This window comes from Scyliorhinus torazame, chromosome 6, assembly GCF_047496885.1.
Source record: "Scyliorhinus torazame isolate Kashiwa2021f chromosome 6, sScyTor2.1, whole genome shotgun sequence".
Taxonomy (NCBI): Eukaryota; Metazoa; Chordata; class Chondrichthyes; order Carcharhiniformes; family Scyliorhinidae; genus Scyliorhinus; species Scyliorhinus torazame.
Genome location: NC_092712.1, coordinates 152,774,480 through 152,788,758, shown reverse-complemented (window position 1 = coordinate 152,788,758; position 14,279 = coordinate 152,774,480). Strand labels below are relative to the sequence as shown.

The window sequence follows — 14,279 nt, the reverse complement described above, 5'->3', positions numbered from 1 at the left end:
AGGCGGGAAAGGCCCCGGGACCGGATGGATTCCCAGTCGAATTCTATAGAAAATATGTGGACTTGCTCGCCCCGGTACTGACGAGGACCTTTAATGAGGCAAAGGAAAGGGGACAACTGCCCCCGACTATGTCTGAAGCAACGATATCGCTTCTCTTAAAGAAGGAAAAGGACCCGCTACAATGCGGGTCCTATAGACCTATTTCCCTCCTAAATGTAGATGCCAAGGTCCTGGCCAAGGTAATGGCAATGAGAATAGAGGAATGTGTCCCGGGGGTGGTCCACGAGGACCAAACTGGGTTTGTGAAGGGGAGACAGCTGAACACGAATATACGGAGGTTGTTAGGGGTAATGATGATGGCCCCACCAGAGGGAGAAACGGAGATAGTAGTGGCGATGGATGCCGAGAAAGCATTTGATAGAGTGGAGTGGGATTATTTGTGGGAGGTGTTGAGGAGATTTGGTTTTGGAGAGGGGTATGTTAGATGGGTGCAGCTGTTGTATAGGGCCCCAGTGGCGAGCGTGGTCACGAATGGACGGGGATCTGCATATTTTCGGCTCCATAGAGGGACAAGGCAGGGATGCCCTCTGTCCCCATTATTGTTTGCACTGGCGATTGAGCCCCTGGCGATAGCGTTGAGGGGTTCCAAGAAGTGGAGGGGAGTACTTAGGGGAGGAGAAGAGCACCGGGTATCTTTGTATGCAGACGATTTGCTACTATACGTGGCGGACCCGGCGGAGGGGATGCCAGAAATAATGCGGATACTTGGGGAGTTTGGGGATTTTTCAGGGTATAAATTGAACATGGGGAAAAGTGAGTTGTTTGTGGTGCATCCAGGGGAGCAGAGTAGAGAAATAGAGGACCTACCGTTGAGGAAGGTAACAAGGGACTTTCGTTACCTGGGGATCCAGATAGCTAAGAATTGGGGCACATTGCATAGGTTAAATTTAACGCGGTTGGTGGAACAGATGGAGGAGGATTTCAAGAGATGGGATATGGTATCCCTGTCAATGGCAGAGAGGGTGCAGGCGGTTAAGATGGTGGTCCTCCCGAGATTCCTCTTTGTGTTTCAGTGCCTCCCGGTGGTGATCACGAAGGCTTTTTTTTAAAGGATTGAAAAGAGCATCATGGGTTTTGTGTGGGCCGGGAAGACCCCGAGAGTGAGGAAGGGATTCTTACAGCGTAGCAGGGATAGGGGGGGGCTGGCACTACCGAGCCTAAGTGAGTATTATTGGGCCGCTAATATTTCAATGGTGAGTAAGTGGATGGGAGAGGAGGAGGGAGCGGCGTGGAAGAGATTAGAGAGGGCGTCCTGTAGGGTTGACTAGCCTACAGGCTATGGTGACAGCCCCATTGCCGTTCTCACCGAGGAACTACACCACAAGCCCGGTGGTGGTGGCTACACTGAAGATTTGGGGACAGTGGAGACGGCATAGGGGAAAGACTGGAGCCTTGGGGGGGTCCCCGATAAGAAACAACCATAGGTTTGCCCCGGGGGGAATGGATGGGGGATATGGAATGTGGCAAAGAGCAGGAATAACGCAACTGAAAGATCTGTTTGTGGATGGGAAGTTCGCGAGTCTGGGAGCGCTGACCGAGAAATATGGGTTGCCCCAAGGGAATGCATTCAGGTATATGCAACTGAGGGCTTTTGCGAGGCAACAGGTGAGGGAATTCCCGCAGCTCCCGACACAAGAGGTGCAGGACAGAGTGATCTCAAAGACATGGGTGGGGGATGGTAAGGTGTCAGATATATATAGGGAAATGAGGGACGAAGGGGAGACTATGGTAGATGAACTAAAAGGGAAATGGGAAGAAGAGCTGGGGGAGGAGATCGAGGAGGGGCTGTGGGCAGATGCCCTAAGCAGGGTAAACTCGTCGTCCTCGTGTGCCAGGCTAAGCCTGATTCAGTTTAAGGTATTACACAGGGCACATATGACTGGAGCACGGCTCAGTAAATTTTTTGGGGTGGAGGATAGGTGTGCGAGGTGCTCGAGAAGCCCAGCGAATCATACCCATATGTTTTGGTCATGCCCGGCACTACAGGGGTTTTGGATGGGGGTGACAAAGGTGCTTTCAAAAGTAGTAGGAGTCCGGGTCGAACCAAGCTGGGGGTTGGCTATATTTGGGGTTGCCGGGAGTGCAGGAGGCGAGAGAGGCCGATGTTTTGGCCTTTGCGTCCCTAGTAGCCCGGCGCAGGATATTGCTAATGTGGAAAGAAGCCAAGCCCCCGGGGGTGGAGACCTGGATAAATGACATGGCGGGGTTTATAAAGCTAGAGCGGATTAAGTTCGTCCTAAGGGGGTCGGCTCAAGGGTTCACCAGGCGGTGGCAACCGTTCGTCGAATACCTTGCAGAAGGATAGACGGAATGGGAAAAAGAAGGCAGCAGCAGCAGCCCAGGATCGGGGGGGGGGGGGGGGGGGGGGGGGGGGGGAGGGGGGGGGGCGGAGGAGGAACCAGAAGGACTCTCAGGGTTGTTAATATACACTGTATAGTATGTATAGGTCGTTGCTACAGATAATTATATATTGGACTGTTAAATTATATTTTTGGAGAGTGTTACTTGTGACAAGGCAGTTGCCAATTAGGGCTAGTTTTCATTTTTGTTATTTATTATTTATTCATTTTTTGTTTATAAAATAGGTCATTGTTATTTGTGTTGTTATAATATTGTGTAAAGGATGCACAATGTACTGTGTTGGTTGACCAAAAATTTTCAATAAAATATTTAATTTTAAAAAAAATGGCGTCCCGATCTCTTGCTCCCCGGCGTAAAAAATGGTGCTGTGTGCAGTCTCAGCCATGCAGATACGCGCCTTATTCAAAGCGAGTCGCATTGAATAGCCATGTGTTTCTCGGCACTGTGAGAGCCAGGAAACACGCGGCTAAACGTGCTCGCTCAGGAACTTTGTTCCCTTTTGGGAAAATTGCATCCATTGTCTCTGCTCCAAAGGATAATACTGCTGTTTATACCAAGACCAACCTTAAACGCATCACTTTTACACTGCACAGAGTAATATAACTCATTTGAGGCTGATTGCAAATTAAGATTGATACTTTCACAGTAAGGCTTTGATGTGGCAAGATCCGATTATAAAAATAATGCAGTCTCATTGATGCACGATCAATTACAATCAAAGATGAGGTAGTAACATAACTGAAGGCTTTAACAGACTAGAACTGTTCCCCAGCAGCTTCGGTGCAGAATGAGGGCTGCTGGGACAGCGCCGGTTCTTATACCCCGCCTGTCAGGGCGGAGCTACATACCAAACAGCCAATGGTAAACTCCTAGGTTTAACCAATGGTCTTCAGCCTCTCGGGTACTGCAACACTTGATAATACCACATTCACCCCCTGTTAAAAAAGAGTCCGGTAGGGGTGGTGGCCAGTGGTTACATAGAATTTACAGTGCAGAAGGAGGCCATTCGGCCCATCGTGTCTGCACCGGCTCTTGGAAAGAGCACCCTACCCAAGGTCAACACCGCCACCCTATCCCCATAACCTAGTAACCCCATCCAACACTAAGGGCAATTTTGGACACTAAGGGCAATTTATCATGGCCAATCCACCTAACCTGCACATCTTTGGGCTGTGGGAGGAAACCGGAGCACCCGGAGGAAACCCACGCACACACGGGGAGGATGTGCAGACTCCGCACAGACAGTGACCCAGCTGGAATCGAACCTGGGACCCTGGAGCTGTGAAGCAATTGTGCTATCCACAAGGCTACCGTGCTGCCCCAATATTTGCCCCAATACAATTGCATCTAACATGGTATGATTAGATATGGAAGTACCGTGATACCTCCTTACAGGGTTGTCGAGAATATTTACAAGCGTGGATGATATATACATTCAGTGTTCGTTTACAGTTACAGTTACCAGTGAAGCAATCAGTCGGTCGGGTGGCCTGGTCGTCCTCCTGGATCGTCTGAGCTTCGGTGGTGATTCTGGTGGGGGTCCGGGCGTCTGCAACTCCGGGAGCGTGGCCTCGGCCTCCATGGCAGCTTCGTCACCCCTAGACGGCGCCGGTGGGGCAAACGGTTGACACGAGAGGAGGGCGCCTGTAGGGGACGTCGGTGGGTGGGAGGGCCTAGGCAGGAGCGGCGGGAGGACTGACCCTCCTGTGAGGTGCTGTGGAGGGGGGGTGGGATGGGGTAATGGTTCGGGTGCGCATGGGGTTCCGGCGGGTGCCAGGTCCCGAAGGGAGATTGTATCTTGCCGGCCGTCAGGGAATGCCACGTAGGCGTACTGGGGGTTAGCGTGCAGCAGGTGGACCCTCTCGACCAACGGGTCCGACTTGTGCGCCCGCACGTGTTTCCGAAGCAGGATGGGTCCGGGTGTTGCTAGCCACATTGGGAGCGAGGTCCCGGAGGAGGACTTCCTGGGGAAGACAAGGAGACGTTCATGAGGTGTCTGGTTGGTAGTTGTACAGAGCAGAGACCGGATGGCGTGGAGGGCCTCCGGGAGGACTTCTTGCCAGCGGGAGACTGGGACATTCCTGGATCGTAGGGCCAGTAGAACGGTCTTCCAGACCGTTCCGTTCTCCCTCTCTACCTGCCCGTTTCCCCGGGGGTTGTAACTGGTCGTCCTGCTTGAGGCAATGCCCCTGTTGAGCAGGAATTGTCGCAGTTCGTCGCTCATAAAGGAGGACCCCCTATCACTGTGTATGTACGTAGGGAAACCGAACAGTGTAAAGATACCCTGGAGGGCCTTGATGACGGTGGTTGTGGTCATGTCAGGGCAGGGGATGGCGAATGGGAACCGGGAGTACTCGTCAATCACGTTCAGGAAGTACGTGTTGCGGTTGGTGGAGGGGAGGGGTCCTTTGAGGTCCATGCTGAGGCGTTCAAAGGGACGGGAAGCCTTTATCAGTTGCGCCCTCTCTGGCCGGTGGAAGTGCAGTTTGCACTCTGCGCAGATTTGGCAGTCCCTGGTGTCTGTCCTGACCTCCTCGATGGAGTAGGGCAGGTTGCGGGTCTTAATGAAGTGGAAAAAACGAGTGATCCCCGGGTGGCAGAGGTCCTCGTGGAGGGCTCGGAGGCGGTCCACTTGTGCGGTGGCACATGTGCCGCGGGACAGGGCATCAGGAGGCTCGTTTAGCTTCCCGGGATGATACAAGATCTCGTAATTGTAGGCGGAGAGTTCTATCCTCCACCGCAAGATCTTGTCGTTTTTTATCTTGCCCCGCTGTGCATTATCGAACATGAACGCCACCGACTGTTGGTCAGTGAGGAGAGTGAATCTCCTGCCGGCCAGGTAATGCCTCCAATGCCGCACAGCTTCTACTGTGGCTTGTGCCTCTTTTTCGACCGAATAATGGCGAATTTCGGAAACGTGGAGGGTACGGGAGAAGAAGGCCACGGGTCTGCCCGCTTGGTTGAGGGTGGCGGCCAGAGCTACGTCAGACGCATCGCTTTCGACCTGGAAGGGGAGGGACTCGTCGATGGCGCGCATCGTGGCCTTTGCAATGTCTGCTTTGATGTGGCTGAAGGCCTGGCAGGCCTCCGTCGACAGGGGGAAGGTTGTGGATTGGATTAGGGGTTGGGCTTTGTCTCGGTAGTTAGGGACCCACTGGGCGTAATAACTGAAAAACCCGAGGCAGCGCTTCAGGGCCTTGGGGCAGTGAGGGAGGGGGAACTTCATCAGGGGGCGCATGCGTTCAGGATCGGGGCCTATAACTCCATTTCGCACTACGTAGCCGAGGATGGCTAGACGGTCGGTGCTAAATACGCATTTATCCTTATTATACGTTAAGTTGAGGATTTTCGCGGTCTGGAGAAATTTTCGGAGTTTGGTGCCGTGGTCCTGCTGGTCATGGCCACAGATGATGACGTTATCCAGATACGGGAACATTGCGCGTAAGCCGTACCGGTCAACCATTCGGTTCACCTCGCGTTGGAAGACCGAGACCCCGTTAGTGACACCAAAGGGAACCCTTAAAAATTGACAGAGCCGCCCATCTGCTTCGAAGGCAGTGTATTTGCGGTCACTAGTACGGAGGGGTAGCTGATGGTAGGCGGACTTGAGATCTACTGTGGAGAAGACCTTGTATTGCGCGATCCTGTTCACCAGGTCGGATATGCGGGGGAGAGGGTACGCATCCAGCTGCGTAAACCTGTTGATGGTCTGACTGTAGTCAATGACCATCCTATGTTTCTCCCCGGACTTTACCACCACTACTTGAGCTCTCCAGGGACTGTTGCTAGCTTCAATGACCCCTTCCCTCAGTAGCCTTTGGACCTCTGACCTGATGAAGGTCTGGTCCTGGGCATTGTACCGGCTGCTCCTGGTGGCAACGGGTTTGCAATCCGGGGTGAGGTTCGCAAACAGGAAAGGCGGGTCGACCTTAAGGGTCGCGAGGCCGCAGACAGTAAGGGGGCATATAGGGCCGCCGAATTTGAAGGTCAGGCTTTGCAAGTTACATTGGAAGTCCAACCCCAGGAGTGTAGCCAAGTAGAGGTGCGGCAGGACATAAAGGCGGAACTTGTTGAATTTCCTGCCTTGGACAGTGAGGTTTGCTAGGCAGAACCCCTTTATCTCCACCGAGTGCGACCCGGAGGCCAGGGAAATTTTTTGGTTTCAGAGTGGGTAACAAGTGAACAGCGCCTTACCGTGTCGGGGTGTATAAAGTTGTAATGGCCTCCAATTGGCATTATTGGTTGGCCAATTGGAGTATGAGCTCCCTCAATGATAGCTCATTGAGGGGGCCCATATAGGCATCTGTGTAGGCTTTGTGAACCAGTCTTACGTTGACTGGAAGGCTAGCAGCACTGTTTGGAGCTGCTCTTGTATATAGTTATTGCTAATAAATACTGGTGTGGTGATGGTACCCCTACTTCCTGTGGATTATTACAGTGGCGACGAGGTAAATAAAGAACCTTGCGGAGACCAGCTGACGCACTCGGAGGGTAAGCCTTGCTATTTCAAAAATGCCACTTTTGGGGAGGTTAGATGCATTCGACCCGACTATTGAGGATTGGTCCCAGTAAGGGGCAGCACGGTAGCATTGTGGATAGCACAATTGCTTCACAGCTCCAGGGTCCCAGGTTCGATTCTGGCTTGGGTCACTGTCTGTGCGGAGTCTGCACATCCTCCCCGTGTCTGCGTGGGTTTCCTCCGGGTGCTCCGGTTTCCTCCCACAGTCCAAAGATGTGCAGGTTAGGTGGATTGGCCATGATAAATTGCCCTTAGTGTTCAAAATTGCCCTTAGTGTTGGGTGGGGTTACTGGGTTGTGGGGATAGGGTGGAGGTGTTGACCTTGGGTAGGGTGCTCTTTCCAGGAGCCGGGCAGACTCGATGGGCCGAATGGCCTCCTTCTGCACTGTAAATTCTATGATAGTCTATGTGGAGAGAATGTGTTACTTCTTCCAGGCCAATGAGATAATGAAGGATGAAAGGAAACGGGTTATCCTGCTGTCAGCGTGCTGACCCTCAGCCCTCGCCATTATATGTAGTCTAACTTATCCCGATACGCCGGACACGATACCTTTCCAAGAATTAATGAAATTGGTGGAAGAGCACTGTGACCCAAAACCACCCCTCATTTTGCGTAGGTACAGATTCTACACAACGAAGCGGGAAGACAGAGAGTCAGTCACAAATTTCTTGACCCGCCTGTGAAGGCTGGCGGAAAAATGTGAGTTCGGCCCGACGCTAAATGAAATGCTTCGGGACCGGTTAGTGTGTGGCATAAATGACCTCACAATACAGAAGCGCCTGTTGGCGGAAACGCAGCTAGACTGCAGCCGGGCGTTACAGCTCGCACTGTCCCTAGAAAAGGCAGCAAGTGGGGTGCAGGAACTACAGGGCACGCCAATGGAGGTAGATAACTGGGAGAGGGACTACCACAATGGGTCCAGCTACCAGATAGCCGCCCTCAGGAAAAGCCTGAGGAATAGAGGGCCAAAGGAAAACCACAGAACTGCCCCCAAGTCGGCCAGGACTAACTGGAGGCAGAGGGAACTACCAGCTGAGGCTCCCCCAACAGAGAAGGACCGTTTCTGGCACCAGACAGAGTGGGGTAACAGCGACCCCATCAAAAGGTATTAAAGCTGTGACTATCTGAAAATACATTACAACAAGAGGGAGGAAAAGACCCTGGTATGAAAAGTGAAACTTTACATTTGAAAATTTGCATTGTTTGTTTATTCTGTCATTCAGTCATGTGTATTTGAATCTTCCTCATTTTACAGATGGAATTTAACTGATTTTTCAGTGTGAAAATTACATAAACTGGATGAGCAGAAACATTTAAACTGGATTCCTGAACCTCTGGCTGTGAAATTAATGCGTGTAACATTGGGCGACATTCTCCGACCCCCCGCCGGGTCGGAGAATCGCCGGGGGCTGGCGTGAATCACGCCCCCGCCGGTTGCCGAAGTCTCCGGCACCGGATATTCGGCGGGGGCGGGAATCGCGCCGCGCCGGTTGGCTGGCCCCCCCGCTCGATTCTCCGGCCCGCATGGGCCGAAGTCCCACCGATAAATTGCCTGTCCCGCCGGCGTAAATTAAATCACCTACCTTACCGGCGGGACAAGGCGGCGTGGGCGGGCTCCGGGGTCCTGGGGGGGGGCGCGGGGCGATCTGACCCCGGGGGGTGCCCCCACGGTGGCCTGGCCCGCGATCGGGGCCCACCGATCCGCGGGCGGGCCTGTGCCGTGGGGGCACTCTTTCCCTTCCGCCTCCACCACGGTCTCCACCATGGCGGAGGTGGAAGAGACTCCCTCCACTACGCATGCGCGGGAAACTGTCAGCGGCTGACGCTCCCGCGCATGCGCCGCCCGGAGATGTCATTTGCGCCAGCTGGCGGGGCAACAAAGGCCGTTTCCGCCAGCTGGCGGGGCAGAAATTCCTCCGGCGGCGGCCTAGCCCCTCAATGTTGGGGCTCGGCCCCCAAAGATGCAGAGCATTCCGCACCTTTGGGGCGGTGCGATGCCCGTCTGATTGGCGCCGTTTTGGGCGCCAGTCGGCAGACATCGCGCCGTTTCCGGAGAATTTCACCCATTGCTACACAGTTCTGCCTGCAGAGCTGGATTGTGGAATGTGCCACTGAATATTTGTCCTGCACCCTAATGGTGTGGAGCAACTGGGGTGGTGCACACAGGTTGAAAGAATGGGATCATGAGTGGTTAGCACAGCTGCTTCACAGCGCCAGGGACTCGGGTTCGATTTCGACCTCGAGTGACTGTGTGAAGTTTGCACATTTGCCCTGTGTCTGCGTGGGTTTCCTCCGGGTGCTCTGGTTTCCTCCCTCAGTCTACAAATATGCAGGTTAGATGGATTTGCCATGCTAAATTGCCCTTAGTGTCCAAAGGTTAGGTGAGGTTACAGAGATAGGGAGGGATTGGTCCTGTGTAAGGTGGGCTTTCGAATGGTTGGTGCAGGTTTGATGGGCTGAATGGCCTCCTTCTGCACCGTAGGGATTCTACGAAATACTGCTGCCCATTGATTTGGGGAAGGAACAATTGTGAAGAACAAAAGGGTGATGGTGATTTTCACAGCTGCTGAGAACGGTCCTGAGGATCAAGGCCTTTGTGAACAACCTTCTGAGTAAAATGGAGCCTCCTGAGGCACTGTTCCTGGCTCATCTTAATGTGGGACTGGAGCTCCCAGATGATCCTCTCAGGAAAAGACCTTCTGAGGAGATACCTCCTTTTCCTTCTCCACCCCATGCAGAGGCTCCGATGGTGCCACAACCTGCAAGCTGGTGAGCCACCTCCGTTACCAACTCTGATGACTTTCCCGAGGATAGGGGGGATGGGGGCAGGGCAGAGAAGCAGGATGGAAGTAGGGAAGTGAATTCACTCGTCCCAATAATTGGGTGGGTTGAAGTCATTGAGGAGGTCATTAAGAGCTCACCTTATGATCTCCCAAGAATTCCAGGGGGGTGCAGGTGGTCTTTCGGAGCTCTTAAAGCTGACCAGCTGCAACCTGAATAGGACAAAGGCAGCAGCGCTGAAACAGTTTTACTTAGTGAAAGTTTGGACAAGAAAGAGCTGACCAGCAATGAGATTTCAATAATCAAACTGTCTTCTGGGTCCCTGTTGTCCATTTGTCACAGCCACTGTTTTTACAACCATGCACAGGTGGCAGCCACAGCAATAGTTTTCAATCTGGGAAGTTATCCCACCTCATTCCCATACCCGATCCCCCACAGCCGCTAATTGAGCGGCAGACCCGTCTCTTGGGTCATTCAGCCCAATCCCATGAAAATTCCACTTCACCGCAGGCTAACATTGGGGGGCTTTTGCAACCTGGCATCAAACCCATCTCCCGATTCCCATCTCTCATGGGAAAATCCAACCCCATCAAACTCCTTCACCCACTCAATTCCATGACTCCATTCTTACTTTGCTTGAGCACAAGTACATCAAGAGCACTTCAGCTGCAATTTGTACAGCAATTCTCTATAAAGCCCAAGGGCTCATAAAGGGCTCATCTGGATTCCTAATGTTTGTTGTTTTGTAAGTTCCCTTACACAGTAAGTCTGCACAGTTTTCATAATTGCGTGTTGCATCAGCTCATTCTTAGAATCATAGAACCCCTACAGTACTGAAGGAGGCCATTCGGCCCATCGTGTCTGCACCGACCCTCCGAAAGAGTACCCCACCTAGGCCCAACCCCCACCCCATCCCCGCAACCCCACTTAGGAATCATCCAAAGTTTGCGATTCAACTCACATTTTCGGATAGTTCCCAGAGCTGGGCAATTGCCAAGAAGATGTTTGCTCTTCTGGGCAATTGCTGTGCAAACCCTTACCTGTGAAGTTCAGATGGTGATCCCCAGCACATCATTGGGGTACCCCCAAATCAGACATTGGGGAGCTCAGAGGTTACAGCCCCATGATATCACCAAATTGTTGAAACTATCCATCTGGTTCACCAGTGTCATTTAGAGGTGGAAATCTGCCACCCTTAACTGGTCTGGCCTACATGTGACTCCAGATGCACAGCAATGTGGTTGACTCTTAACTGTCCTAAGCCTTAAATGGTTTCTAGCAAGTCACTGAGTTTTAACAAAACCACAACAGAAAAATTGAATACGACTAAAATTGGACAGACCACCTGCATCAATCTGGGCTCTGGGAATGACAAAGGCACATGCAGCCCAGTCAACCCTGCCATTAACATCTGTGAACCTGTGCTAAAATTGGGAGAGCTGTCCCACAAACTATATGTCAAACACTCAAACATACCTTGCAGCCAATGTCCCAAATACCTCCAGCATCATTCCAGGGTTTGTCCTGTTCCAAAGGCAGTGGCAAAGTGTAGCAGCGGGTGTGGCTCTGAGAGTCCTCAACATTGACTTTGGACTGCATGAAGTGTCATAGCATCAGGTCGAACACAGGCAATGCTGCCATCATCTCCTTCCTCATCACCTCCATGTGCTTTGCGAACTGTTTTTCAAGTTCCGTAACCATCACCTCGGTCATCTTTTCTGCCGTGAACAGTGTGGCCTCACCCAGTAACCCAGCCTCCGCCATCTTTCCGGTTGCCTTCCACGCATCTGCAAACCTTCATTTGCCCCCTTCTTCACAGCAGCTTTCCTTTGGGTTTTGGACATCTTCCTTCCTGCACTTATGTAACCAAAAATTGCCCCTGTGACCAGGCATTAAATTCTAAAAAATCAAGCCTCGAGCAGGAGCCACCCAATGTGCGACCTCCTCCTACATGCCGCCACCGGAAGTCCCTGGCTGGAGACATTTAAGGCAGAAGTTACTTCCCCAGGTTGGCTGGAAGCATTCAACCCACCAGGCTGAAAGCTGATAGTGAGAGTTTCGCTTTCCAAGACTTGACAGAACTGAGAGATAAAATGGAGCTGGCCTGGGTTTTCAGAATTTTCCCGCAATTCTCTGACAAGCTCATTGCTGGAACACTGTGCTCAACACCATTCCCTTGGCTCCCTGACCTGGCAAACATTACACCTCCACATATCTGTCGACTGGTCAACCTCCACAGATGGGTCATTAGTATCAGCTCCCTATGTGCCTGTGGGAGAGAGCAAACTATGAACCATATCATCCCAACCGAGAACAGAAGATGTCCCAGAATCTCAGAGGCACCAATTGGCTGTTTGCCAGGTCCATCAAAATGACATAATGGGCTATGCCACATAGCATGAAGGTGAATCCTGGGCCAGCACATTAGACCAAGGGTGTGTTCAGTTTGTTCAATGTCTGCAGTTTAAAACAAAATCTGCAAGGTTGCAGGGACGGATTAAAAAGAGAAACATGAAACAGACAAGGATTTAGCCACTACCTTCCAACAGATGTACAGAGTTTTGGTGAGACCACATCTAGAATACTGTGCGCAGTTTTGGCCTTCACATTTAAGAAAGGACATACTTGCATTGGATGGGGTACAGTGAAGGTTCACTAGATTGGTCCCTGGGATGCGGAGGTTGTCCTATGACGAGAGGCTGAGTAAATTGGGTATATATTCTCTGGAATTTAGAAGAATGACAGATGATCTCATTGAAACTTATAAAACCCTTAAGAGGCTAGAACAGGTGGATGCTAAGAGATTGTTTCCAGTGGTCGGGGAATCTAAAATATGGGGACACAGTCATTTAGGACTGAGGCGGAGTGAAATTACTTCACTGAAAGGTTTGTGAATCTTTTGAATTCCCTGCCTCAAATGGATGCTTCATAATTGAATACATTTAAGGTTGGGATAGACTACTACATGTACTACATGTCTCCTCTGGCTTGCTGTAGTCATGTGACTATGCCACCGATACAGTCTCTCTGGAAGTTGCCATCTTAAGATCAGTTTGACAAAGCCTTACAATGAGAAAGCATTGAGGATGTTCTGCTGTCCTTAAATTTGAAACTGAGAGATTTTTGGTCTCTCAAGTAATTAACGGATATGGGCAGCGGGCGGGAAACCCAATGTCAACCAAGATTATATTGAATGCTGAAGCAGGCTCAATGGGCCATATGACCTGCTCCTATGTTCTTGTGAATCAGTCTGAGGACCCTTGTTCTCCCTGATATACATTAATAACCTTCAATTTGGTGTATGGGGCACAGTTTCAAAATGTGCAGATGATATGACATTTGGAAATATTGTGAATTGTGAGGAGGATAGTGTTAAACCTCAAAGGGCCATGGACATGTTGGTGGAATGCACAAATGGCAGATGAAATTTAATGCAGAGAAGTATGAAGTGATTCATTTTGGCAGGAAGAACACTGAGATACACTATAGAGTACAATTCTTTAGGGGTGGAGGAGCAGAGGGACCTGCGGTTTTATTTCATTTCGTAAATGCAAAGTCTCTAAGCCAAGCAGTTTCTTCTGGTCCTGCTGTGTCGAGTGTGGATAGGTCACCGCTGAGTCTGTGGATTGGACATTCTTCTATGATATGGTGCATAGTTTGCTCTCTCCCACAGGCACATAGGGAGCTGATACTAATGACCCACCTGTGGAGGTTGACCAGTCGGCAGATATGTGGAGGAGTAATGCTTGCCAGGTCAGGGGGCCAAGGGAGTGGTGTTGAGCACAGTGTTCCAGCAATGATATGCATGGTGGTATTCAGCTGGGTGTCAATTCAGTGTGTGTAATGATCTTGACCAAACAGGGGTGCAGTATTCTGCTACTGAGTTTGAGAGTGCAAGAGCTGGGATTCGGAGGATGGTGGTAGTAGCACCTCACATTGAGCTGGCTAGTTTGGCAATCAAGTTATTCCTGGACTTGACCTTAGGTGCTCCCGGAAAGTCAATGCCCTATCTAACGTTACTCCAAGGTACGTTGGAGTTGGGTGGGTGCTTTAACTTATAGCCATTCATTTTGATGTGAAGCTCTTTATCGGGTTTTGAACCATAGAATTTACAGTGCAGAAGGAGGCCATTCGGCCCACCGAATTTGCACCGGCCCCTAGAAAGAGCAGCCTACATAAGCCCACCCCTCCACCCTATCTCCGTAACCCAATAACCCCACCTAACCTTTTTTTTTTGGACACTAAGGGCAATTTAGCATGGCCAATCCACCTAACCTGCACATCTTTGGACTGTGGGAGGAAACCGGAACACCCATAGGAAACCCACGCAGACAGGGGAAGAATATGCAGACTCCGCACAGACAGTGACCCAAGCCGGGAATCTAACTCAGGTCCCTGGCGCCGTGAAGCAACAGTGCTACCGTGCAAGTGCTGAGGTTCGGAGGGTGGTGGGAGTATTGTATTGTCCATGTTATTTGCATTGTAAAAATGGAATAAGCTGGATACTGTTTTTCAGGGCTTGGCTTGAGTCACCATGTATCATCATAGTAGTAGTAT

At 51.2% G+C, this 14,279-nt stretch overlaps 1 protein-coding gene across 1 annotated transcript in view; it reads right to left on the bottom strand.

Moving 5' to 3' along the window:
- Nucleotides 1–14,279, bottom strand: part of stx17 (syntaxin 17) — a 216,589-nt gene that overhangs the window by 174,752 nt on the left and 27,558 nt on the right. The gene's annotated exons all lie outside the window — the stretch shown is intronic.